Below are 26,008 nucleotides of genomic sequence, written 5' to 3' on the forward strand. Positions count from 1 at the left end.
ATGAGGCTATATATTTGACCACAGTTAAAAAAAAGTCACGGGGCTCCCAAAGTTTCATGCTAGACTACGCAGTGACAAAGCCAACACCAGAACACGTGTTCTGAGCCCAAGGCCAAGCCTCTTCCCATTTTAATGAAGTGAGTCTCCTTCCGTGAGCCTCAAATCTTATATCATGCTTAGCAGTATTTTATTGGATATGTTCAGCACTGTGGTTCAAGTTGAAAGTTTATTCCCACACTTTTTTTTTTAAATATACTCAAATGATTTTTGAAACATTGATAGAGACAGATTTTGTCTTGCTCTTTCCTTATACTTTTGTGTTTTGTCTTCCTGCTTCTGGAAATATTCACCACACAGTCTCCCAATACTGACATTGAATTGCATGAGGCACACAACTTCTGGATGTGACATCTTGGGCAGTCCTTATAGTTGGTGGCAGCAGCAGAGTGTCTAGCGAATGCTATTTCGCTCCACCCTCAACCGAGAACTTGCATTTGACTTGCATCGCTTCCCTCCTATTGCCAGGGAGATCATCTGGGCTGAGTGGTATAGTTTTGATGTCTGTCTGAAGATTAGACCTGTATTTTGTCAGATGTATGCAGTGATAATAGTAAAACGAACATCTCATTAAAAATAAGAAGCTTAATAATTTATGGAAGGGAAACTAGGAGCAAGGGGGCTAATTATATATTCTCCCTTATAATTAGCCCTTTCTGCCATTGTCAGAAATATAGGATGAGGTAAATGAAATGCGGCATTTTGTTTAGTATTTTCTTCAGTGTAGAAATATTATTTTCACACTCCTGAGAAGCGGAACTTCCCATATCATCATACTGCCAACTCTACTCAAATCTAACATTCTTTTATTCAACTGTTTGAACTAACGGTCTTAACTGCTATTATTCCTTACTTAATCATATTATTGTTTATACAAAGATGTAGTAATTTACACATTTTGTGCCTTTTTCAAAATGCTCCTTAAGTGCAAACCTATTCTGTCCCATGGCCAAGTGTGTGGAAGGAAATAAGCGTCCAACCGTGCGTGTGTATTAGCACAATGCTCATGTCGACAGGGGCCATAGTTTTCCTGAAAAGCACGATTGATGAAGCCAGTTTTGCAGACAAAGAGCTTATGACCAATTTCTTTCAAGATTCAGTTCAAGTTTGACTTCATGAAGAATTTCACGTAGCAAATAGGAAAATACTCTTTTTTAAATTTTCACCTAGTTTCACAATCATTATGGGCTTCGAAATGTACCCCTGGCCCAGCCCTGGCTCAAGCCAAGGTGGCTGGCTGGTTCTGCCACGGCTTTGGTGTAGCACGGCCGCTACAGAGACCACGTGGCTGGTTGTGTTCTTGAAAATATAAACCCCGCAGGATTCTGCTTTCTGTTAGTTTTAAGTGCAGACCAAATGGCATAATACAAAAATCGAAGCACAAATGTTGACATACTACACGTATTGCAGTTTATGACCAAGCAGCCAGATGGCTTGGCTGTTGTCTTTTGCATTGATGGGCTCCAGAGGAAGTCAGCTGTGCAATTAGAGGTGTTTTGGCACGTCTGTACCAAAGGTGAAACCTAAGATGCCCGGAAGAATGATATTCTCGTCTGTGTGTGCGTGCGTGTGTGTGTGTGTGTGTGTGTGTGTGTGTGTTTTTTCTGCAGGTGCTAAATTTTCAAGGAGAGAAATGTTCAGCTTGAGCAAACATGACTAATAATTGTGAGATGTTTATTTTCAAACAGACGAGTGTTGGCAGTACAGAATCCAAAGCAGAAATTACTACCATAGAGAAGTGCTGTGGGATTTGGGACTTCATATTTTCCTTGCAGGTCTAGCCCTTTCTTCTGAGGTTCCTTCTTTGGAATTTCAACCTTTTATTTATTTGTAAAAAAACCCCACAAACAACAAAAAACCCACTATGTAACATACTGTCTCTAACTTTGTATTTAGTTGTACTTCTCCCAACCACTTTGTGCTGATAAATAATAACTCTGAAACATAAAAGGCTGTTTAGGTAACAGTCTTCACCGTTCTTTCAACAAATTTCTCTCCTTATACCCATAAAATTTTAAAATACTTACTTGTTTAACTGCCTGCTACTTCTCCTGAAATCTAACTCCCCTGAAGTCACAGGCCATGTTATTTTGTCATTGTCTCCCCACTGTCTGACACCTTGCCAGGCACATAACAGGTATTTCGAAGATGTCTCATTGAATGAGTTATTCTATCATTTTTAGTACTTGTTCAATATATTTTTGTGCTATGAATATTTTAAAGTTTTGTCTTCAAGTGTGTTATGTGGGATAATTCTCCATTAGCTAGTCCTCCTCTTACGCAATCATGCAGAAAACATGTTTTCCTGTAAGAATATTTTTCACTATAATTTTTTAATGATTATTTACAAGACTGGTCAATAATGAAGATTGAAAATCTTAGTTGTAAACCTTTGTCTTTTCATCATAGTTCTGGAAAATACTTTTTTATATTCTTCTATAACATTTTATACTTACTATATTCTTAGAATATGGGATGTAATAATTACAATTAATAAAATTGTCTTAGAGATGAAAAGAACTTTAGAAATCATGTAATCCAAAGGAAATGAAATTAAATTAAGGTCCAAAGAGATGACATGACTTTTACCATATTGGTAGGTTTTAGTTTCAGTTGTGGGCTGTTATGTTTTATATAGATAAATAGATAGATAGATAGATAGATAGATAGATAGATATAGATAGATATAGATAGATATAAATTTGGTGGTATTTCAAGAATCTTTTCCTGAGTACTAAGATCAAGCATGAAATTATAATTACTATCGTTATCCAATTCATTCTTCAAGAACTGGTCTTTATTTTCATTCATTAAAGTAGAATCCTTGTTTTTTAGGGATTTGAGATCATCTTTGTTTTTTTGTATACTGGCATCCTATAAAATTATACAAATAATTCATTGATTATGTGCCTTTGTTTTCAAAGCATTTTTAAAAAGCATCTATTTGTGTCTAAATTCATTTATTTCATACTGGAAGTGATATAATTTGTTACAGAATTTAGGTGAAAATTTTCTGATGTTTTACTTGCATTAATTCAGGTTTAGATTTGTAATGTTTTCATCATCAGTATTTTATACTTACTAACTTATCATCCAGCTGTCTATTCCTTTGTGTTTGCTATTTGCCTTTTTAAAAAGCTGGCATATTCATGGCATATTTATATCCCCTACACATACATGCCTCAAAGCTATGTAAATGACAAGCCAAGAGTAGTAATTTTTCATTTTTAAGTCTGTTGCTTGGCATGCAAATCACAGACCTAGGGAAATCAGATTATAAGTGTGGGCCATCTACATACTGGAAGCTCTTAGTATCACATCATAGGTACGTTACAGATTAAGTGGAGGTTTGTATTATTGTCCAGTTTTATTATAATTTCAATTAGAAAAATATTTAGTTCTAATATAGATCTTGAAGAAAATATGCTCTTTCTGCAGTACTGGGGGTTCTCTAAGTTGCAAAAGGGCTTTGGCTATCAGGTTAGATACTTCTGGGTTTAAAATCTTGTTCAATTTCTATGTCTTAATAAGAGAAAGCAACTGGCTATGTTTTCATATCCAGTGATTCCAAATAGGGAGCAAAGGACATTTGCCTCCATGGCTTAAATATTCTTAACTCACACTCCTCCAACTTTACTCTTTCCACTTATTGTGAACCACTAATCACTATTATTATTGTCGTTGTTGTTGTTATTATTATTTTTTTTTATTTTTTTTTAAAGATTTTATTTATTTATTCCACAGAGATAGAGACAGCCAGCGAGAGAGGGAACACAAGCAGGGGGAGTGGGAGAGGAAGAAGCAGGCTCATAGTGGAGGAGCCTGACGTGGGGCTCGATCCCGTAACGCTGGGAGCACGCCCTGAGCGGAAGGCAGACACTTAACCGCTGTGCCACCCAGGCGCCCCTATTATTATTATTATTATTATTATTATTATTATTATTATTATATCACTGATGTGATACATATCCATGGTGGGAAAAAAGAACAGCAGGATTAATGTGAAAAATTTATCTTCCTTCACCCTAACTATCCCATCATTACACAGGAAGTGTTTAGTATTATGAATAACATCTTGTGTATTACAACAGAAATTTTATGTATCCACAGGTATATATGTTATTCAGACTCTTTCAATCTTAGGTTTTCTCTTGGATATTCCATTTACAAGTCTAGCCTCAATGCACATTGGATTGCCAGCAACCCAGATTTAATGAGTCCAAGAATTTTAATTTACATTAAATTTAATTTACATTGCATGAGCAGCAGCAAGGTATTGCTGTCCTGAACTTAGAGGCAGTTCCTAGTTAGTCATAATTATTCCATAATGAGAAAAGACTTCTATGTTTTTCAGGTGAAATTGCTGCATTTCCTGTAGTACCTAAGGGACTAATTCATTTACCAGCTTTCAAAACAAGGCAGGTAAATTTTCTTAGACACATCTTAGGTAGTTGAATTCTACTGAACGTGCACATACATCCAATTCTTACTCAAAAAGTTGTCCCAGTTGGATCAAATAGTTAAATGGACAGTTAGAATGTGGGAAAAGAACCATACTACAGAGAGCAGAAAGCAAGCATCTGCTGTTTATCTCCCAGATTAATGAGCGCAGTTCTGTTGGAAGAGTGAGTACTAATTAACTCATTAAACAGTTCTCACTGTGATTCCTCAATGTAATTTCAGGCTAAACTCATGTTTAGAGACTTAAAACCTAACCACAGATGTTTATCATTGTAAGCTATTGATATAATTTTCAAGGATATTAGATAATTTCTTAGGCCGCATAGTAGAAAGGAAATAATATAAAGCTAAAGGCTCTTGTTGTGCAGAAAATACTTGAAAACTTTTTTTAGCTTAGTTTTCCAAATGTTAATGAAGTTAGTTGATCACTATGCACTAAAGTTGCATGTTTTATTAATAAGAACTTTGATTGAGGGGTGGCCGAGTGGCTCAGTCGGTTAAGCATCTGCCTTTGGCTTGGGTCATAATCCCAGGGTCTTGGGATCGAGCCCCGCACCAGGCTCCCTGATAAGCAGGGAGTCTGCTTCTCCCTCTCCCTCTGCAGCTCCCCTAGCTTGTGCTTTCTCTCTCTCTCTCTCTCTCTGTCAAATAAATAAATACAATCTTGAAAAAAAGAAAAAGAACTTTGGTTGTGAATTTGCATCCGTGTCTGATTCTGAAGACTCATGCTCCTCAATTAAAACCCACTCAGGAAGCATGTTCAGCATGCATTATAATGGTAAAACAAATTTAGTAAGCAACATTGAAACAGAAAAGAGAAAAGGAACAATTCCCTACTTTGTTTTGAAGCGACTACTGTGTGAATCAGAATGGTGGCACTATTATTCCAGGACACATGTTACATCTAGTTTAGAACCATGAAGGCATGTGGCCCTACTCTACGTGGGCACTGTGGAAACTGTCAAGTTTAGGTGTCCCGTACTGTTAATTGTGAGTCCGATTACTGAGTATGTAGTGCATTGCTTGTGAGACTGGGCTGAAGTCCTGTGGTTGTACATGTCATGGAGCATAGAAATTACAGTATGCTAGGAACACCTGGGTGGCCCAGTTGGTTAAGCCCCAGAGTCTTGGTTTCAGCTCAGGTCACGATCTCAGGGTTGTGAGATTGAGCCCTGCCTTGGGCTCTGCGATCCATGCAGAGTCTGCTTAGGACTCTCTGTCCCTCTCCTTCTGCCCCTTCCCCTCACACACACAGTCTCTTTCTCTCTCTCAAATAAACAAATAAATCTTAAAAAAAAAGAACAGAAATTACAGCATGCAGCTCAGGACCTATCCATAATTCACATGCTCTCTTCTTACAGGGAATCATTATTTTCCTGAGGAAGACTTAACCCGTAGTCCTCCTCAGATGACCAGGAGGAGAATGACGTTGAAGAGTTTCAGTGGATTCCAGAAGTTCCCTAAAAGATCGTTAAATGTTTTAAATAAAAGATTTCCAAGAATGATAGAAATAGAGTGGATTATCAAAGTTATTTTAGGAGACCATATCTATATCTGATCGGGTGGTCGGGAGGCAGTTTTTTGAAAGTAGATAGCCTGAAATTCGAACCTAGGCTTCATCACTCCCCAGCGACTAGTAACTTTGGGACATTATTTAACATACTGAATCTTCTTTTTCTTCATCTGTATCTGTAAAAAATGGATACTTACATCAGCCTTGGAGAGTATTGTGATAGAAAGTGGTCATTAAATGGCACCTATTACTAGAAATATCCATGGTGATAATTAACTATTTTCCATTTATTTACAGCATGGGGTATATCAGGGATCTCAGAAGAGAGACATTCTTGTCTTAAGGATTTATAAATGATGGAACTAATCCAACCTTCCATGGAAATCTTTAAACAAGTGACACGCATTAGTTTCTTTTCGTTCTTATGTACCTTGAAGTTGCTTATTTTAGAATCTAAGATCTTGGAAAGTAAGCACCATTTCAGGGTACCATTGACTACCTGTAATGCCAAATAGGGGTAGAAAAATGTGATCTATTGTGGGGGCTAAATATTCCCTAATGCATATGCATTTTATTGAAGGCTTAAAAGTGTTTTTATACAACGTCAGTACAACTGATTAAAAAGTGACACATTTAGATAAATTCAGCTTTACAAAATGACTGCAGCTTTGCTGCATCCCCCCCCCCCATGTCAGTGAGAGGAAGGACTGAGCCATTATCAGTGGCTGGCTGGCACTCTGTGGGGAACCTTTGTTAGCTCTAGATTCAGCTTGGCAACAAACACATATGGGACTTACTTTTCATCTTCTTCTAAAAATAGTCCATGTTTCTGAGATGTTTTCAAATGAATAAATACTGCACTACATTTATACTGGCTGTGCACTATTTTAAAAGGAGAAAAAAAAAGTAAGAATTGGGCACAGTGATGAAGTTGCCACTAATGATGATGAAATTCTTCACAGTCCTCTCTTCTCTGCTTGTCTACAATCTACTTCTTTTATCTCTTACTCTTGTCCCCCAAAACATCTACACATTGTCATTTTAATATCATCCTAAAAAGTTATGATCGTATACAGTTTCTTGAACATAGTTGGTAGGCAGTCGTGTTTTGTGTGAGTTTCTCCTTTTGGCTCTCAAATGCACCATATCCTAACTGGTGTGTGTAAGGAGATCCAACAGTTCTCATCCCAGCAGTGTTGTCCATCAGATCCTGCTTTCTACTTTTTTCCACTGTGAAAGGATTTTTGAAACTCAGTGTTGGGTTTTCTTTTTGGAAAAACTTTCTCATAGTTTGAGATTTTTTTCCTTTAATTTCAAGAATTTTGAGTGGTATGTGTAAGTGCATGAGTGTGCGTATATGTGCAGTTTTAAAAAGAATGGAGTGTATAGCTCTAATATATGATTGGACCATTGATGAACTATTTTTCAAGTGCCACAGTCTGTTCCACAGAAGATATGATTACATGTGGAATGATGTCCTAATAAAGAAACTGTTGCAACGTCTTGAATGTGAAAGCATGAGTAGAAAGTGAGATAATACGTTTAGTTCGGTGTGTCTCCCATAGAATTGCCACCCAAAATTTCACTGAATGGAAATGTAGATCAGTACATTTCTGGTAGTAAAGCATAAAATGTTGCTTATGGTGAAGCAGCTATGTTGTAAGCAGCTAATAAACATATTGCTTAGCATTCTTTTTTTTTTTTTAAAGATTTTATTTATTTATTAGACAGAGATCGAGACAGCCAGCGAGAGAGGGAACACAAGCAGGGGGAGTGGGAGAGGAAGAAGCAGGCTCATAGCGGAGGAGCCTGATGTGGGGCTCAATCCCACAACGCCAGGATCACGCCCTGAGCCGAAGGCAGACGCTTAACCGCTGTGCCACCCAGGCGCCCCACATTGCTTAGCATTCTTAATGAAATATTCTCTAATAAAAATGTTCTTATGTAGCAGAAAATGGACACAAAGTTCTGTCCTGGCTCTGTGAATTTAAAAATTATTATATGGGCTGTATTATGATTAGAAGACACGGAAGGCATTTGATTTTGAATAGCACTAAAGGCAAAACTATAAAAACAAGACTTCAAAATATACAAAGAAGAAACGAATAAATTTAATGGAAAAAGATCAATGCCTCTGATAATTAATGAAATGCAGACTAAAAAAGTAAAATCCAAATTAAATTGGCAAAGGTGCAGTAAATTTTAATGCCTGACACTGAGAGAGAGCAGAATGAACACTAGCACCTTACAGGTAGGAATATAAATTGCTACGAGTTTTCTGGAGAGTATTTGGGAATGTGCTTCAGGAGGCTTAAAATGTGCCTAAATTACCAGACGTGGTTGAAAGTTTACCTTTACGTTGGAAATAAGCTGAATGTTAAATAGTAATGGCCCAGTTAAAGAAATCCATTCTAATATTTTGTCTGTGCTCATTACGTGCCACACCTTGTTTCAGTCTCTGGGGAAATAGTTGGGAACAGATGACAGATATGATTTGACACTTATAGATTACATCATTAGAGTATAATCATGGAGATTACATGGCGTTGTTGGTTGTATGGTAAGGATATGTAACTTGGAAGAGACTGACAAACTGTTTTCCAGGGTGGCTGTACCAGTTTGCATTCCCATTGGCTATATGAGAGTTTGGGTTGTTCTGTATCCTTTCCGACGTCTTCTATATTTAGTCTTTAAAACTTAGCCATTCTGGTAGGTGTGTAGTAGTATCTCCTTGTGATTTTAACCTGCATTCACATGATTACTAATGGTTTTGAGAATTGTTTTTGTTCTTGACAATCATTTTTTTCTTTTCTTTCTTTCTTTCTCTTTCTTTCTTTCTTTCTTTCTTTCTTTCTTTCTTTCTTTCTTTCTTTCTTTTTTCTTTTTCTTTTTTCCAGTTCACCTATTACCCCTACCCTGGCCCTCTTGCTGCCTCCTTGCCTCTGGAAACCCCCAATTTGTTTTCTATATCTGTGAGCTTGTTGTTTTTTCTGAAGATCCTACATACAAGAGAGATCATATGGTATTTCTCCTTCTCTTATTTATTTCACTTAGTATAATGTCCTTGTGTCCCATGTTGTTGCAAATGGCAAGATTCCATACTTCTTTCTGGCAGAATAATATTCTATCACGTATATATTGTAATTTCTTTATCCATTTATTCATGGATACTTAGGATGTTTCCATATCTTGGCTATTGTAAATAATGCTGCAATGAACATAGGAGTGCATCTTATCTTTTTGAGTTAGTTTTTTTCAATTTCTTCAGATAAAACCCAGAAGTGTAATTAATGGATCATTTGGTAGTTCTATTTTTAATTTTTCAAGAAACCTCCATACTGTTTTCCATAGTGGCTGCATCAGTTTACATTCCCACCAACAGTGCATGAGGATTTCCTTTTCTCCACATTCTCATTCACTTTTTTTTTTTAATATAATAACCATTTAAACAGGTTTGAAGGGCTATCTCGTGGTTTTGATTAGCATTTTCCTGATCATGAGTGATGTTGAGCATCTTTTCATGTACCTGTTGGCCATTTGTATGTCTTCTTTGGAAAAGTGTTTATTCGGATCTTCTGCCCATTTTTAATTTGATTGTTCTTTGCTATTGAGTTGTGTGAGTTCTTTATATATTTTGAATATTAGCCTCTTATCAGATACAAGTTTTACAAATATTTTCTCCCATTCTGTAGGTTGCCTTTTTATTTTGTTGATGGTTTCCTTTGCTGTGCAGAAGCTTTTTGGTTTGATGTAGTCCTACTTGTTGGCTTTTGTTTTTGTTGCCTTTGCTTTTGGTATAAAATGAAAAAAATCACCACCAAGACCTATGTCACAGAGCTTATCATCTATTTTCTTCTAGGAGTTTAATGGTTTCAGGCCTTACATTCACATCTTTAATCCATTTTGAGTTCATTTCTGTGTATGGTGTGAAATAGTGGTTGGGTTTTATTCTTTCGCACATTGCTTTCCAGTTTTCCCAGCATCATTTATCAAAGAAACTGTCCTTTGCCCATTATATATTGTGGGCTCGTTTGTCATAAATCAATTGACCATATATGCATGGGTTTATTTCCCACTGATTTATGTGTCTGTTTTTATGCCAATACCATTCTGTTTTAATTACTATAGCTTTGTAAGATAGTTTGAAATCAGGGAGCACAATTATTAATCTTATTTATTTATTTATTTATTTATTTTAGTAAAGGAATTATGGGATGAATTGTGTCCGAAAATTAATGTGTTGAAATCTGTAGTACCTCAGAATATGATTTTATTTGATTATAGAGTCTTTAAAGAGATAATTAAGTTAAAATGAGCTCATTATGGTAGGCTGTAATCCAGTATGGCTGGTGTCTTTATAAGAATAGGAAATTTGGACACAGACAAACACAGAGCGGAAAACCATGTGAAGACATAGGGATAAAACAGCCATTTACAAACCAAGAAGAGAGGCCTCAGAAAGCAGACCTGCCATCACTTGATTTCAGACATCTAGCTTTCAGAATTGTGAGACAATAAATTTCTGTTATTTCAGCCACCCAGTTTGTGGCACTTTGTTTTGGGGGCCCTCACAAACTTAATACAAAGGAACTTTTTTTTTTTCCCATTTTAAGTTACTGGTTAAAACATATTCTTTATATACTTTGGATAAGTCATATAAATATGTATTTTTTCTCCCAACCTGTGGTGTGAATTTTTATTTTCTAATGATAATACTTTGAAATGCAGAAGGTTTTGATTTGTCAGATGTCCAGTTTATCAATTTTCAAAACTATTCAGTACTTTTGTGTTCTGTAAAGATATTTATTTGCCCTAAGGTTGATAAGATTTTCTCCTGTATTTTCTTTTAGAAATTTCCTAGCTCTAATTGTACTTTTAGGTGTATTTTGAATTTTTTAAAGATTTTATTTATTTATTTGATAGAGACAGCCAGCGAGAGAGGGAACACAGGCAGGGGGAGTGGGAGAGGAAGAAGCAGGCTCCCAGCGGAAGAGCCTGATGTGGGGCTCGATCCCAGAATGCTGGGATCACGCCCTGAGCCGAAGGCAGACGCTTAACCGCTGTGCCACCCAGGCGCCCCTATTTTGAATTTTTAAAAAACAGGTGGTGTAAGAGTCAAGATTCATTTTGTTTCATGTAGAGATAAGTTGTTCTGTCTCCATTTATTGTGGACTACTGTCTTTTCTCCATTTAATCACCTGAGCAAATATCAGTTAATCAAACATGATTTTATTTCTGGACTCTCTATTCTGTTTCATTGATCTTATCTATCTTACATATCTTACCCTTATGGCAATGCCATTTTATCTTGATAAGGCTATCTATATAGTGTGTAGTATATAGTATGTTTTGTGGATTTTATTGTTCAGGGTTTACACATATGTAAATTTATCTTTGAATGTTTCATGCTACTTGCTTTTTAGAATGTCATTGTTTTTCTAATGTACTTTTTCAATTTTTTGTTGGTAGTGTATAGAAATAAAATTACATTTTTGTTACTTCTCTTTGGGTCTTGTAACATGACTATATTAACTTTTTTATTCTAATAGTTTTGGTGATTTCTTAGGATTTTCCGTTAGTACAATCATGTCATTTGTGAATCCACCCTACTTCACTTTTCCATTCAGTGTGTCTTTTATTTCTTTTCCCTGCATTTATTCCACTAGTTAAGACCTTACCTTAATATAGAATAGACGTGATGAGAGTGAGGAGGTTTTACTACCCTTCTTAGGGGAAAGTCTTAAGTCTTTCACTATTACTATGCTGTCACTTAAAGGCTTTTTGTAGATTCCTTTTATCACTTTGAAGATATTTCCATCAAGTTGTACTACCTGAGAATTTTTACCGTAATGGGCATTAAATTTTGTAAAGCTCTTTCTTGGAATCTATTGAGATGATTGTATGATTTTTCTGTTTTAGTCTGTCATTTTAGTAAAATACATTGATTGATTTCCCAAATGTTAAACCAATCACACATTCCTAGGATGTATCACACTTGGTCATGATATTTACCTTCTTTAAATATTGCTGAATTTGAATTGCTAATATTTTAAAAGCGTTTTTGTATTAACATTTATGAGAATTACTGGTTTGTAATATTCTTGTATACGTTTGACTAGCTTTCACATCAGGGTAATGCTGTATCTTCAAATGAGCTGAGAAGTTATTGCCTTTTTATCTATATTCTGAAAAAAACTTACTTAAGATTAATATATTTTTTCCTTAAATATTTGAGCAATTCCTTGTTAAAGCCATCTGAGTGTAGAGTTTTATTTGTGGTAAGACTTTTATTTCAAATTCCATATCTTTAATAGATATTATATTGTGCTAGTCACCTTTTCTGTTTATTCTTTTGGCAGTTTTATTTCTGCTTTGATATTTAGTGAATACTTTCCACATTCAATTTCATTGCTTCTATTGATTTATTAGCTAAACTTCTTTGTTCTATTTTTTTTTAAAGATTTTATTTATTTATTCGACAGAGATAGAGACAGCCAGCGAGAGAGGGAACACAAGCAGGGGGAGTGGGAGAGGGAGAAGCAGGCTCATAGCAGAGGAGCCTGATGTGGGGCTCGATCCCATAATGCCGGGATCACGCCCTGAGCTGAAGGCAGACGCTTAACCGCTGTGCCACCCAGGCGCCCCTCTTTTGTTCTATTTTTTAATAGAGGTTTTAGGGTTTTAAATATGTACCTTTACTTCATCATCATATTTTACCTTACATAATGTTATACCACTTCACATATAATGTAAAAATCTTACAACAGTGTATGTTTATATCCTACCACTATTTGTGTGCTATGGCTAATCATATACTTACTTTTACATACACTATTAACTCTACAACATAAAATTGTTTTTACTTTAAGGCCAATTTCCTTTTAAATAAATTTAAAAATAGAAAATGTCTTTTATATTTAGCTATGTATTTGTTCTTTCCAGTGTTCTTCATTCTTATACAATCTAATCTGCTATAAATCCTATTCAATAAATTTTTTATTCCAGATTTTTTGTATTTCATATCTATAAATTTCATCTGGCTTTTTATGTGCCTTCCCTTTCTCTCCACTGTACTCATATTTTTATCTAAATCCTTAAACATATTTGTAAAAGCTGTTTTAAGTCCCTGCGTGCTAATTCTGTCATCTCTATTAATTCTTGATTTGTTTATGTTAATTTTTTTCATGTCTATGGGTCACATTTTTTTCCTTACATATCTAGTAATTTTTGATCAGATGTTGGATATTGTTAATATTATATTGTTGATGGATTTCACTGCCTGCCTTTAAAAAGTTTTGAATATTCTTTTGACATATGGCTCAGTAATTTGCATTTAAACTTGATCCTCTTAAGGCTTGGTTTTTTGTTTGTTTTGTTAATTCATACATTTATTCAACAAACATTTCTTTTAAGATTTTATTTGTTTATTTGACAGAGAGAGAGACAGCCAGTGAGAGAGGGAATACAAGCAGGGGGAGTGGGAGAGGAAGAAGCAGGCTCTCAGCAGAGCAGGGAGCCTGATGCAGGGCTCCATCCCAGGACCCTGGGATCACGCCCTGAGCTGAAGGCAGCCGCTTAACGACTGAGCCACCCAGGCGGCCCATCAACAAACATTTCTTGTGATCTATTGGCCCATCACGTGATAAATGCTATGTTACTGGACAATGAAGGAGTTTAATGAAGCAAGAAACAGGCTGATAGCACCATGTGCAGTAGAGGTAAATAGAACATACACAAAGGAGGCAATTTTCTGTGCCAGGGAGATTAGGAATAACCTCTTTTTCTGAGAAAATGTTTTTATTGGATACTTAGGCTGCACCAAGGTTTCACATATGAAGAGGGGGCGGTTTGGGAAGTTTCTCCAGTGACAAAACAAAGGCAAAAAGCAAAGATTTGCTAAATATCTAGTGGCTGAGTCAGAATTAGAAGTGTCTTTTGAATGACCGTCTGATGATCTTTTAGCGTCTTTGACTTAGTAATTTCTCTTTCCTTTCCTAGTTTTTTTTTTTTTTAAATTTTTTAATCACTTTGTCGTTCTCTCCCTTTCTCAAGTCCTTAAGTCAGAAATACTCATTTTTCAGATTATCTATATTTGGATTCATTTTTTGAAGTAATGTACATTCAGCTAATTCCAGACTTTTGTTGCTTCTTCTCCCATATGCATTTCAAATTCAGCACGTCCAGGTCTTATTTTTTCCCAGAAGAATGTGAACTGGGACTCAGTAGTGACAAAATTTTCCTCATTCTAAGCCTATTTATAAATATATCACTGACCATCAATTCTTTTTTTCATTGTTTCAAATTTTTAAATTCGAGTAAGTTAACATATCGTGTAGTATTGGTTTCAGGAGTAGAATTCAGTGATTCATCACTTACATACAACACCCAGTGCTCAACGCAAGTGCCCCTTTAAGGGTTGTTTTTAAAGCTTCGTTAGGTGAATCGAAAATACGCTTTACTCTTTTTTTTTTATTAGTTAATTTATTTCTTTTGAGAGAGAATAAGAGAGAGAGAGTGAGCACAAGCAGGGTCAGGGAGCAGAGGGAGAGAGAGAATCTTAAGCAGACTCCACACACCCAGCAGGGAGCCCAACACGGGGATCAATCTTATGACCCGGAGAGGACCTGAGTCAAAAACAAGAGTCAGATGCTTAACCAACTGAGCCACCCAGGTGACCTGCCTCTACTCTTTTACTAGTTTATCCCTAGTCCCAAGACATGACTTTTCTGGGTTTTCTAGTGAATATCCTACATATTCAATGAGGTCTCTTCTCTCTGGCTGATTGGAAGATAAATCTAGAACATCCCTTTATGAGACCTTGGTTCAGCCTACAGATTCACAGGTATTTCTAGCTTGGACTCAAGGAGTATCACACTATCCATACATTGTAGTGTGCTGGCAGATTCAAGGGGGACTTATGTAGATTTCTGGAGTTTCTTTGCTTGTCATATTCATTTCTGATACTCTGTCACAAAAATTTTAGCCTCCTTAGCCTTCCCAAATTCTGATCTCAGTCTCATCAACTCAGCTTGATCGCCTTGGTCAACCTGAATTCCCTCCCCTACTCATTCTGTGATCAGTCGTTGGGCTCATCTTGTTTATTTCCTGTTCCTCAGGGAAACAGTTATATCCTGTTTAATGCCCAACTTTTAAAAACTCTTGTTTCATCTCTTTTGTCTGATTTTCTCATTATTTATAATGGAAGGGTATAACTGTCATCAGTACTACATCTTGGTTGGAAGCAGAAGTCCAGATTTCATTTTTAGGAAGGCTCTTAATGTTCCCTAAATATATGTACCATCATTTCAGGTTGTTCAAAGGTGAGCTTAATGAGAAACAAGAATTACAGAAAATAATCTTTCTAGTCTAAATTAGCCTTTTTGGCTTTTCATCTACCAATAATTTTAAAAGCACATTTAATACCTTGTCATCTTATGGTTACTTGCTTTATTAAGTTTCTTTATAGTCTATTTTTAAGAACAGCGCATAAGAAATCCAGAGTGTATTTAAAATAGCAAGCAAATCTTACTAAAGTTTTAGAATTTGAGATTTGACTGATCACCTGCTGTCATGTTCTAATCATAAAAAATGCTTAGGAAGTATTTTTCTGACTTCCAGAATCTTTAGATAAGCCAATATAATATTTGAAGTCAAAGTTAAATTTTCCCATATAACAACGTACAAAAAGCTGGCAAGATTTCAATATTACTTATAGAACAATAGCTTACTTTTATTTTTTTAAGTTGAAGCATAGTTGATATATAACTTCTTCAGGAATAAAGTTCTAGGAGATAGACTTTATGCTCTGTTCTTTCTTCTATGGGAGGATTTTTAAGTTTATTTTAAATATGAATTATTATTATTATTATTTTTAAAGATTTTATTTATTTATTTGAGAGAGAGTTAGAGAGAGAGAGCACGAGTGGGGAGAGAGAAGCAGACTCCCAGCTAAGCAGGGAGGCCAGCACGGGGCTCGATCCCAGGACGTTGAGATCATGACCTGAGCTGAAGGCAGACGCTTAATCATCTGAGCCACCCAGTAGCCCCTTAAATATAAATTACTTTCAGGCCTCAGGACTCTTAGGCCTCCTGCATGCTTAAGAGTTAGTGGGCATTAAGCCCCCTAAAATACACTGTTATGTTAGAAGCCTGGGTTCCTAATCAAAAATAGAAGGCTAGAACCAGGTCAGCCCTTGGAACATGAACCATCAGTTGACCTATGCAGACACAGAAATCACTTTGTGTCTGTCAGCAGCAGACTAGCGATAGTCACTCCATGTGATTTGCAGTGTCTAAGGTCTGCTCTCATTTCCAGCTTCTTTTATATCCTGCTACCTGATTCTTTCATTTGGAGAAAATATTGAGGAGGATTTGGGACATTTATGATAAATAGATACAGAATTTTATTATTTTCTTTTACTCCAGATCTTCTCAGAAAAGTAAAAATAAGTGATTGATTTCTTACGTGCCTCCAAACAACAGCTAATGCAATTTAAAGCACTGGATCGTTAAGCAGTCATTCTTCCCAAATGTAACGCCAGGGACTTAGTCAGTTGGACAACTCACTTTTACCGGGCGCCTAAGGGTGTAGAACATACTGACATGTGCTTGACTCTCTGATTTGTGTATAGTTCTCATTTTCAGGTAAATCATGTGAGTTTTCCTAATATTTAAAACAATTGCAAAAGGCATTTATTTCACTCATCAAGAGCCACACTGTAGATCTGTAAATTAGACATACGGACAACATAATGAACTGTGTGATCCCATCCACCCTCAAGTTGTGAATGACAAGTAAAAATGGGTTATTGTTCAGCAACTGAGTTTTCAGGTTCTTTGTCCTCCCAGAAAAGCCTAATATTATTCGGTTCTTACAGCTGGAACATGCTCGTTGGCAAGGACGCCAGTCAGGAGGCTATGGCAGTAATTCAGCTGAGAGATGATGGGTGTCTGAATCAGGGAGTGGTGATACGGACTTGGAGAAGAGACATCTTTCTCACCCATAAGTGCGGAATAATGCCCAACCCCATGTTTGTTAGGATGATTAAATGGGAACGTGAAAGCACCTGTAAATTGTGAAAGCTGGGAGATCTTAGGTGGCATATTTCTTCTTCACATTGTTAATGACAGCTGTCAGCCGCAGTCACCCAGCCTCTTCATGTAAATGTTCAATTTTAACCTACTGTCAGGTTACGTACTACCTGACAGGAGCCCTGAAGATCTTTTTCATCACACGCTTATTATAGTTGACATTTCTGCCACAGTGATGTGCCCAGTAAAATGAACTTGGTATGGCTTTATTCCATACACGTCAGACCTTGGCAGTAATGATTTATTGAAAAGGTGAACATTTGGTACCAAGTGTTATTAGAAAAGAATGAAACCTAGTAATGTGGGAGATAAAGAAGACATTTAGTAATATATCATGTCGTGTTTCAGGGGATACACAGTACTTCACGGGGTACATAATCTTGCAAATTAGAAAGATGAGGATAATTTCATCAAATCAAAAATTAAAGCCTTTGAAACCTACTAAGCCAATACCATTTCTGTTGACCTAATGGGTTTGTATTGGCTCCATTCATTATGGGCAATTAACTACGTTTTGCATTTCAGCCAGCAACTAATGAATAGGCTGAGGGTAGGAAATTTCCCTGGCCAGAATACTCACGGTTTCTACAAATCATAGTTCCCTGGAACTGTAGGTGGAGTAATATATTCTGTTTCATGATGGATCACTTTCATGTCTCCATATATCAGCACATGGATTTGCTCCTTTCATTGGATGACGGTATGGTTGTCTTCTACGTGATAGGCTCTTGGCGATTAGTCTTTAAAAGACCCAATCCTGTTTAAACCCAGGATGGGAATTTAACTTCAAAGTAAGTCAGTGAGGCACTCTTTCATATATAAAATGCATGTTTATAATCAGTTAACCTTTTACATCATTTAATTTATTGCTCCAAGTCACGCACAGGGTTCTCCTCAGAAATGCACAATTCATGGAAAATATGTTTTCTTGTTTACAATAAAATTTACATGTTATATTTAGAGAGAAGCTAAATGTATATAATTGAAGTGATTTAGAAAAAGATTCAGGAAGGTACAGATCAACATAAGGGAAGATAGTATGCACTGGATATGAAGAAGGCCGAGATAGGGCAGACCCTTCCCAGGCCCCCAAGACTGCAAGGACTTAACTCTCTAGGGTCCACTGACTTAAGGCAGTCTGTCTTCTGATTCTTCCTCATGTCTTTGGTTGGTTGATTTCTCTCTACCTGCCAGTCCCTGCTGTTTCAGGTCCTCTTAATTTCTTCTTCACAGAGGTGGTTACCAGCCTGCTGGCTTGTTTACCTGTCTTCAGGCTCTTTCACACTCCAGCGCAAGCTGTCTACACCTACAAGAGTAAGCTTTTTCAAACAGCATTTTACTCTTTATTCATCAAACACTGACTTCAGACTCAATTAGAGAATGCCACTTTGAGACCCACAAAACAGTGGCCGGGGAGCACAGGGAGAGTGGCTACTCTGGCTAGAGAGAGCAACAAGCCCTGCCAACTCACCTAGACTCTCCCTCGCCTTGCTGTCTACCACTGCCTGGATTATTTTTTGATCAAATTCAAGTTTGGCCTCACCACCCAGCACTCCTTCTCTTGCTTTTCCTGTAGATAAGCATTACCTGCCGTACTTGGTTCCTTCTCTACATCAGTCTGTGACACTGGTTGATGTGGCATCACCGGTTTTTAGATTTGCTGAAATGGGTTCCTCGTTGCTGGCCGGCATTAGCATCCCAGGACTGTGCAACAGTCTCTCACACGCTCCAGTGCCTGCACCTGCTCCCTCCTGCCTTCTGCAGGGACTGTGAAATGATTTTCCATGGAGATCTGCAAAATGTTCCTAAGGTTTTAATGAATAAAAAGGGTTCCAAGAACAAACTATGAAAAATGGTGTTTTTACTGCAAGGCTTCTCAGAGCTTTTGATATGTTAATAAGCATTGTGATATGCTAATGTGAATTGGGACTCTCAGAGAGAGAGCTAATAGAAAACTTATTTGATCCAGAAACTGTTTTTTTTAGACAAACATCTGTTAAAGTCATAGAGAATTATAGTGTTCCGAAAGAATACGGTTTGCAAATTCCGAACTGCTCCATCAAATCAAATTCCTTCCACCTTGTAAGTCATTTTGCCTTCTCTAGACAGAATTTTCCCATCTCATTCATATCTTTTTCAAAATTTACTGTTCATTTTAAACTCTCAGGGTCAGCTAAATTAGTCTGTATACGGTCCCAGCAAAAAAAAAAAAAAAAAAAAAAAAAAAAAGAATGTAGGGGTTTCAGCTTCTAGGGCCTTGGCTTTTTACTTTATGCCCATTCAGATGATGGTAAAAAGAGATTTGGGGAATATTCTAGGCTGGGAGGAAACTACATGATTCCTTTTAGTCACCACACTAGGCAGTTTGCGAGATATGTTTGTCCGAATAAAGTGATGTGTGTAGGCACTTGCAACACGAGATGGTAGGCATGAAAACAGGGTAGCTATCTGTGTTAGATGCTAGTTGATCCCATGAATGACCAGTCTTCCTCGAGGAGTGAGTTCTGATGCAAAAGACTATCAGAAGCCCATAGACCTCATAGACCTCCTTTCTTATAATGAGGGGAGGGACTGTAGGAAGAGGAATTGGAATAAGAATGGAATGACCCATAGTGTCCCTGGTTAACCTGGGACAGATCGACTAACTCCTGTTGTCCCAACATAACTATTGAGAATGCCCTCTTTTACTCTCAGAGCGTGTTGGTTTGAATGATTAATTGGACAGACAGCTTAGATAAGGGAGGAAACAAGAGCCAGGAGAGGAACAGTGTGTCCTAAAAGTGAAGGAGATAGCACTATTTACAAGCAAGAGAGTAATGAGAGTTGTCAAGGGCAGTGTTAAGTCAGTGATGATGAAGCTAACCTGTGATTTTAATGTAAACAGTCTCAATAGGAAAGTAAGGTCAACCTGTTCCGTGTTGACCTTATCGACTCTTCTAGAACATTTTGCCCAATGTATTATTATTTAATGATCAGGATTCTTATTGTGTTGATATTTTGTCAGATTTCTGATACCTTGCTGAAGAACATTTTTAAGGAATATGAGAACATTCATAATCATTGCTGAACACAGAATTTTATAACAAAACTGCTTTGTGTTAATTTAAAAATTTAAAATATATGTATAAAATTGCACATGTCTGTATCTCCCATAGTGCCTAGCATTGTGTTTACACACAGTAAGCACTTAATACATGTGTGCTTGATATGTTCATGAATACCCATGGCCAAGGCATGGGGGGTCTAATTATATTTATAAAATGGCTAAAATACCATCCTTAAAAGTTTTGACAGTGAGCATGAAGCTTAATGTCTTTATGCTCACACAAACTCGTGGTATAAGTTCACCAAAAAAGGGAGAGAGTCCCTAACAGTTTCATCTTAGTCAGCAACTTTTGTCGGTCACAACTTTTGTTGAAGAATACCCAGTTATTCTTGAGGATTTGGAAGGAAATAGATGATCCTGGCCCTGGCTTAAAAAGCTTAAAGAATACATTCATTCAGGGATTATAATGCCTTGCCTTTGATGAAGTGTTTGCTATGTATTACATGAAATTCTCATAAGTAGGAAGACTGTTCGTGCTCTGTACAGGCAGCCAGAGAGATTCGGTCATGCTACTGTTCTGTTATACTCACATAGTCAGAGAAATCCTCTCGTCCCCTTATTTATAGAAGGCTAAATTAACTTTCATTTATTCATTCACTAGGCAAAACGCTGACTTGGTTTGAAAAAAAGTCAAGGATATAGTTTCTAACTCTCAGTAGCTCAGGGTCTGGGGAAATGATAAATAAAATGTGGGAGAAAAATAGTACTGAGTCTGGCAGATAGATCCTTTTTCCCATTGTAGAGATCCTGCAGTTTCTCTCAGAGTGCCTTTACCTTATAGCCTTTGTGCAGATACTAAATATTTTTAAGGAGGAAGACAGGATCACAGATTTTAGTATTTTAAGAAATTTTGCCAGGTATCCACGTGCACACTGTATTATAATAGAGAACAGAGATAAGGAGAGCAGTTAGGAGGTTGTTGTGGTTAAACTAGCGATGGGATGACAAGACTGGATTCTGAGATGTTAACGGAAAGGAAGCTATAAGAGTTCATCTGAAGGCAGAATGAAAAACTCTTAGTAACTGATTTTATAAAGGGCTCTTACAGAGAGAAGTGTCAACAATGGACTAGAGAACAGTAGGGTTGCTTTTTTTTTTTTTAAGAGGGAGAGAGGTGGGGTAGAGGCAGAGAGAAAGGGAGAGAGAGAATTTTAAGCAAGCTCCATGCCCAGTGCAGAGCAAAGCATGGGGCTCAATCTTACAACCCTGAGATCATGACCTGACGCCAAGAGTCGGATTTAACCGACTAGCAGCAGTAGTGCCCTTGATCAAAATGTCTGCCTCATAAAATTGTTCAGTTTTACCTTTGAAAGTTGTAACATCTCCACCGTGTTAAGGGTCTATAGATCATATATGTTGAGAAATGGTCACAGAAAGAAATTTACAATATCTCATCTCCTTTCCCAGCTCCAAAATGAAAGTCTTCACTCCACCACCCAAAGTGCTGTTTACCTGGCTTCAAAACTTGGTGTTTTGTGTAGTTTCCAGATAAAAGGGAAGAAGGAGAGTAATGACAAGCAGATGGATTTCTAGACTGGACAAGTTACTCTGGCCACTTCTTTAAAGAAAGGGTTCAAAGATGGCTGATAAAAGATATTTATTTATTGCTGAGTTCGGTGGGCTGACCCTAATAATTGAGAAAAATAGAAGGAGGAGTCCCGCTGAAGGTCTTACAATCATTGCGAAGTGATGACACAGCATCTAAACTAGGTTATAATGGAGGATCAAAGGATACATTTAAAGTACATTTAAGGTACATTTAAGAATGTACAATGTGAGGTGGATGATGGGGAGACTATAAGTGTTAGATTTGTATTGCTCATGTCCCCTGGGTATTTTGCCTTCTCAGAGTCACAAATTAGAAATTCCATTCCGTCAGTTAAGTGTATATCCAATTTTCTTGAATTTTTAATTCTGTCAAAGATGAATGCCTGATTAGTATCAATATGTATCGTAATATGTAGTAGCGTATCATAGTGAATAAGCATAAGCAACATTAACTAGAATTTTCCTTTTATGTTACAGGGATATTAATCAATAAATTTTGTTTTCTACTGCATTAAATGACCATTTGGATATTGTGGCAATCATAGCAGATTTAAGGGTTTCTTGTCTGTATTCATGTAAGCATATCATAGTTTAGCGATGGGTGCATCCTATTTCTAGTTGACCTATAATGTAGACCCTGGGAATATTTGATTCTTTGAGATCTGCTGTTCCTGCTTAAGCACTTTTGGTCAGATCAATGATTAGTAAACAGCTAACATTGGGTATCAGAGGTCTGCTATGACAGGATGATAATCATTTGCAATATCAACATTAAAGCTGATAAGGGTGTTAGGTTGTATAGTTACTGAGACTGAAGCTCTGACCTGACTTTGGGCAGATTAATTTCCCGAATTTGTTTTCTTATGTTTACAATGAGGATAAAATAGTAACTTAGGTTGATTGTGTGAATTTGATGAGATAACGTATATAAGGCTCATAATAAGAACTAAATACAGATTTGCTATCACCATTAGCATCTTGGGTGTTTAATGACTTTTCAAGAATATGTCACCTGGGGACTGACCTAATTGTCCTTTAAAGAGATTTATAGCTCTGTCCTTTCTAAAACTGCAAATAACTTATTCTTTATGTGAAAATGGTACATGCTTATTGAAAAATTTAAATGTAGGCTAGTTTAAGGAACACAAAAATTGCCACAAATTCTATTGCCCAAATATAGCAACTATTAATATTTTGTAAACATCCTTCTAGTCATGTTTCTATATATACCATAAATCAAAAGCAAAGTTGCATGATATCATCTATGCCACATTCTGTTGGAAGTCACAAAGCCAGCCCAGAGTAAAGGAAATAGATTCCACCTGTGGTAGAGAAGCAATAAGTCTCAATGCAAAGACATGTGCATACCAAGGTGGAAAAAAATTGTGGTCATATTTTGAAATCCACCACAAAGGAGTTGCATGAGCGAAGATTTGGAAGTAAGAATGAATTGTATTGAGGGTCAGCAAGAAGACAGGTTGCAAGAGTATATGAGGAGCTCTTGGCCGTTCCACAGGTACTGCTCTTAGGAGCCCTCAGGTTTTTGTCAGTGCCGCTTCACTTTTGGATCTTGGATCAATAATACTTTTGTTTGGGCAAAAAGGTATCTTAATATTATTCAAATACTATATCTGGTGCTTCCGTCTTAATGTAAGCATGATAGTAACACCCACTTTATAGATACGTAGAAAGAGTAAGTGATTTAACGTTACTCTCTACTTATGTTTCTTTTTATATTCTGGTGCTAAAGATTACAAAAATGACTTGCAGATATCATTACTGAAAATCAAAGAGTACCAAAAAACAACTAAAATGTGTATCTAGTACAAAATAAACAGAGAAGAGACATAAGTAAAAGAAATTCCATTTTCACCTTAATTACACAATTCTGAACTCACTTTATTTTCTCTCTATTTTTTCATGTAGCTCATAAAACTGAACTTATAACTAGGTAAAGCAGGTTGGTCTTGGCATTCTATAATTTGAGGGGCATAGGAAAATTCCTGTGTCAAAATCATTGAACTGCTATAGTCTGACTCTTACCATTATAGTTTCCTTATTTTGTGTTTTAAAGTTTTTTTTTAAAGGAAAGATACAATATAAGAATTTATAAATATCCTGAAAAATACAACTTATATCATTATTATCTATTCATCAGATCAGGTAACAATTGAACTCTGTGTGTGTGTGTGTGTGTGTGTGTGTGTGTGTGTGTGTGTGTGAATAGAAATTAGAAAGGAGAAAATGTGCCTTCTCCTAACTTAACAGAGGAAAAACAATATTGGAAACAAAATAGAAGTACTAGAAGCACATGTTATTAGTTAAGTAACTTATAAAATGAGTTTATACTTTCAGTTACTCCTAGAAATCAAAACAGTAGCAATTTTTAGACATAGTAAAAAAAAAAAATCTCCTTAATTGCAAAAACAGACAGGTCCATCATGCTATCTTTTCCAAGTCAGTGTTCTGCCTTTTGTGTTTGTGCTGACCTTTGCCTAGCTTGGCATCACCTGAAATGAACATATCTTATTTTCCTTTAGTCATTTGTACTCAGCTGAAGTTTTAGTCTTTCTTGTAACTATGATTTTTGAAAAAGAACGTCAAAATAAAAGTATCTCCTTTCCCTTCGGGCTTGTCTGAGTTACTCTGCATCACCACAATCTCCGACTGTGTGCTTTTTGATTTCCAAACCTCCTCGCATTTCTCCTTCCTCTGTCACTTTCTAAGATGGCTTTAGAATTTCTGAGAAACATAACAAGAGTGACTAGTGTCCCAAGGATGGCAGATCCAGCAGAGCCCTTGCTAGAGATGGTGTTCAGTACCTAAGACAGCTCCCTCTGAAGAGAGAGAGAGAGAGAGAGAGAGAGTGTGTGTGTGTGTCTGTGTGTGTGTGTGTGTGTGTGTGTGTGTGTGTGTGACTAATCTCACCTTTGCATCAGCTGAGCAATGCACCAACTGGGAGGATGTGCTGTCCTAAACAATGAGGTAGGCCCCTGTAAGAGGGGGGCTCAGGCTGGTAGTGGGCATATCAAAGAGAGCGAAGAGATGGGTACTAGGAGGGAGCTGGGGGCCTCTAAAGATAACCCTAATGTCTGGTTGTCTCTGGTTGCCGATAGATCTTGATACTTTTTAGGAACTATTGTTTGATTCATAATAAAGGAATCTGAAACGATGAGGTCCGTATTCATTGAGCATCTCTTCTTATCAATCTGTTGTTATCATTCCTCTTATTTCAGAGTCATCGTTCTGCATTTTCCAGCTAGTCTTTGTCAAAGTTACAAAAACTTCCATAGCTATATAATCGAGGCAAATGTACTAATTTTATTGGAGTCTAAATGAATTTTGCTGGATTAGAAAGAAAAAGAAAATGGGTTTACTTACCATAAAAAATACAGTAACTGTCACAGAAAGATTAAGTGAAGATCCGGCTATTTGATCCTTTGATTCTTTGTTTTTCCTTGAACTTTAATTCCTTGGAGTTCTTCTGAATGAGCAATGCTCTTACATCTTTCCGTTCATCTCCCTCCCTTTCTTTGTAACATCTTTGATGTTACATTAGTAATTGATTGACAGAGTTTTCTGTTATTATTATATGTATTAATTTCATAAAATTAAGTGACTCTTTAGGGTATATAGGAAATAATAACAATAATCATTGCCATGTAATTACTGAGACTATTTTGATGAAGTTGGTTTTATGGTACTCATGGGATCATCTACAAACTGGTGCAATCTGTCCAATATTATGCTATAATTTGCTAAGTTCTAAAAATTGTCCCTCCGTGTCCCAATTCATCTCACTAGTTGGCATTTAATTCAAATAATGATTTTATCAACTCATTGTATTAACTGGAATTCCTCCCTTCAAAATTCCAATATCTCTTAGAGAGATAGTATATTAAATAGTTTTTAATATTTAACATAAAGTAATAAGATTCATTTCTAACTGGATAATTGGCACATTTCAGGTACTAAGCGGAGTGGGGCGTGGATTAAGTGAAGATTGGAAAAGAGAAAATATCTGCTCATAAGTGGATGCCCAGAAGGTGCCTACATATTTGGGTCATTGCAAAAGAGCATTCAGGGAAACGAGGAGTCATTATGAGAGAGCTGGAAGGAGAGGAAAGCTTTGAAACCACAGGTTTCTCCACTTTGTCCTAAGACCAACAGGAGTCATTTCATATGTTTTAACAGGCTGGGAGCTACCCATACAGTCACAGATTGATGGAACA

The 26,008-nt window shown here is 36.7% G+C and overlaps 1 protein-coding gene across 1 annotated transcript in view; it reads left to right on the plus strand.

Moving 5' to 3' along the window:
- KCNH5 (potassium voltage-gated channel subfamily H member 5) overlaps positions 1-26,008 on the plus strand; it is a 282,791-nt gene that overhangs the window by 148,431 nt on the left and 108,352 nt on the right. The gene's annotated exons all lie outside the window — the stretch shown is intronic.

The sequence above is a fragment of the Ursus maritimus genome, unplaced genomic scaffold (genome assembly GCF_017311325.1).
Source record: "Ursus maritimus isolate PB19 unplaced genomic scaffold, ASM1731132v1 scaffold_25, whole genome shotgun sequence".
In the NCBI taxonomy this organism is placed as follows: Eukaryota; Metazoa; Chordata; class Mammalia; order Carnivora; family Ursidae; genus Ursus; species Ursus maritimus.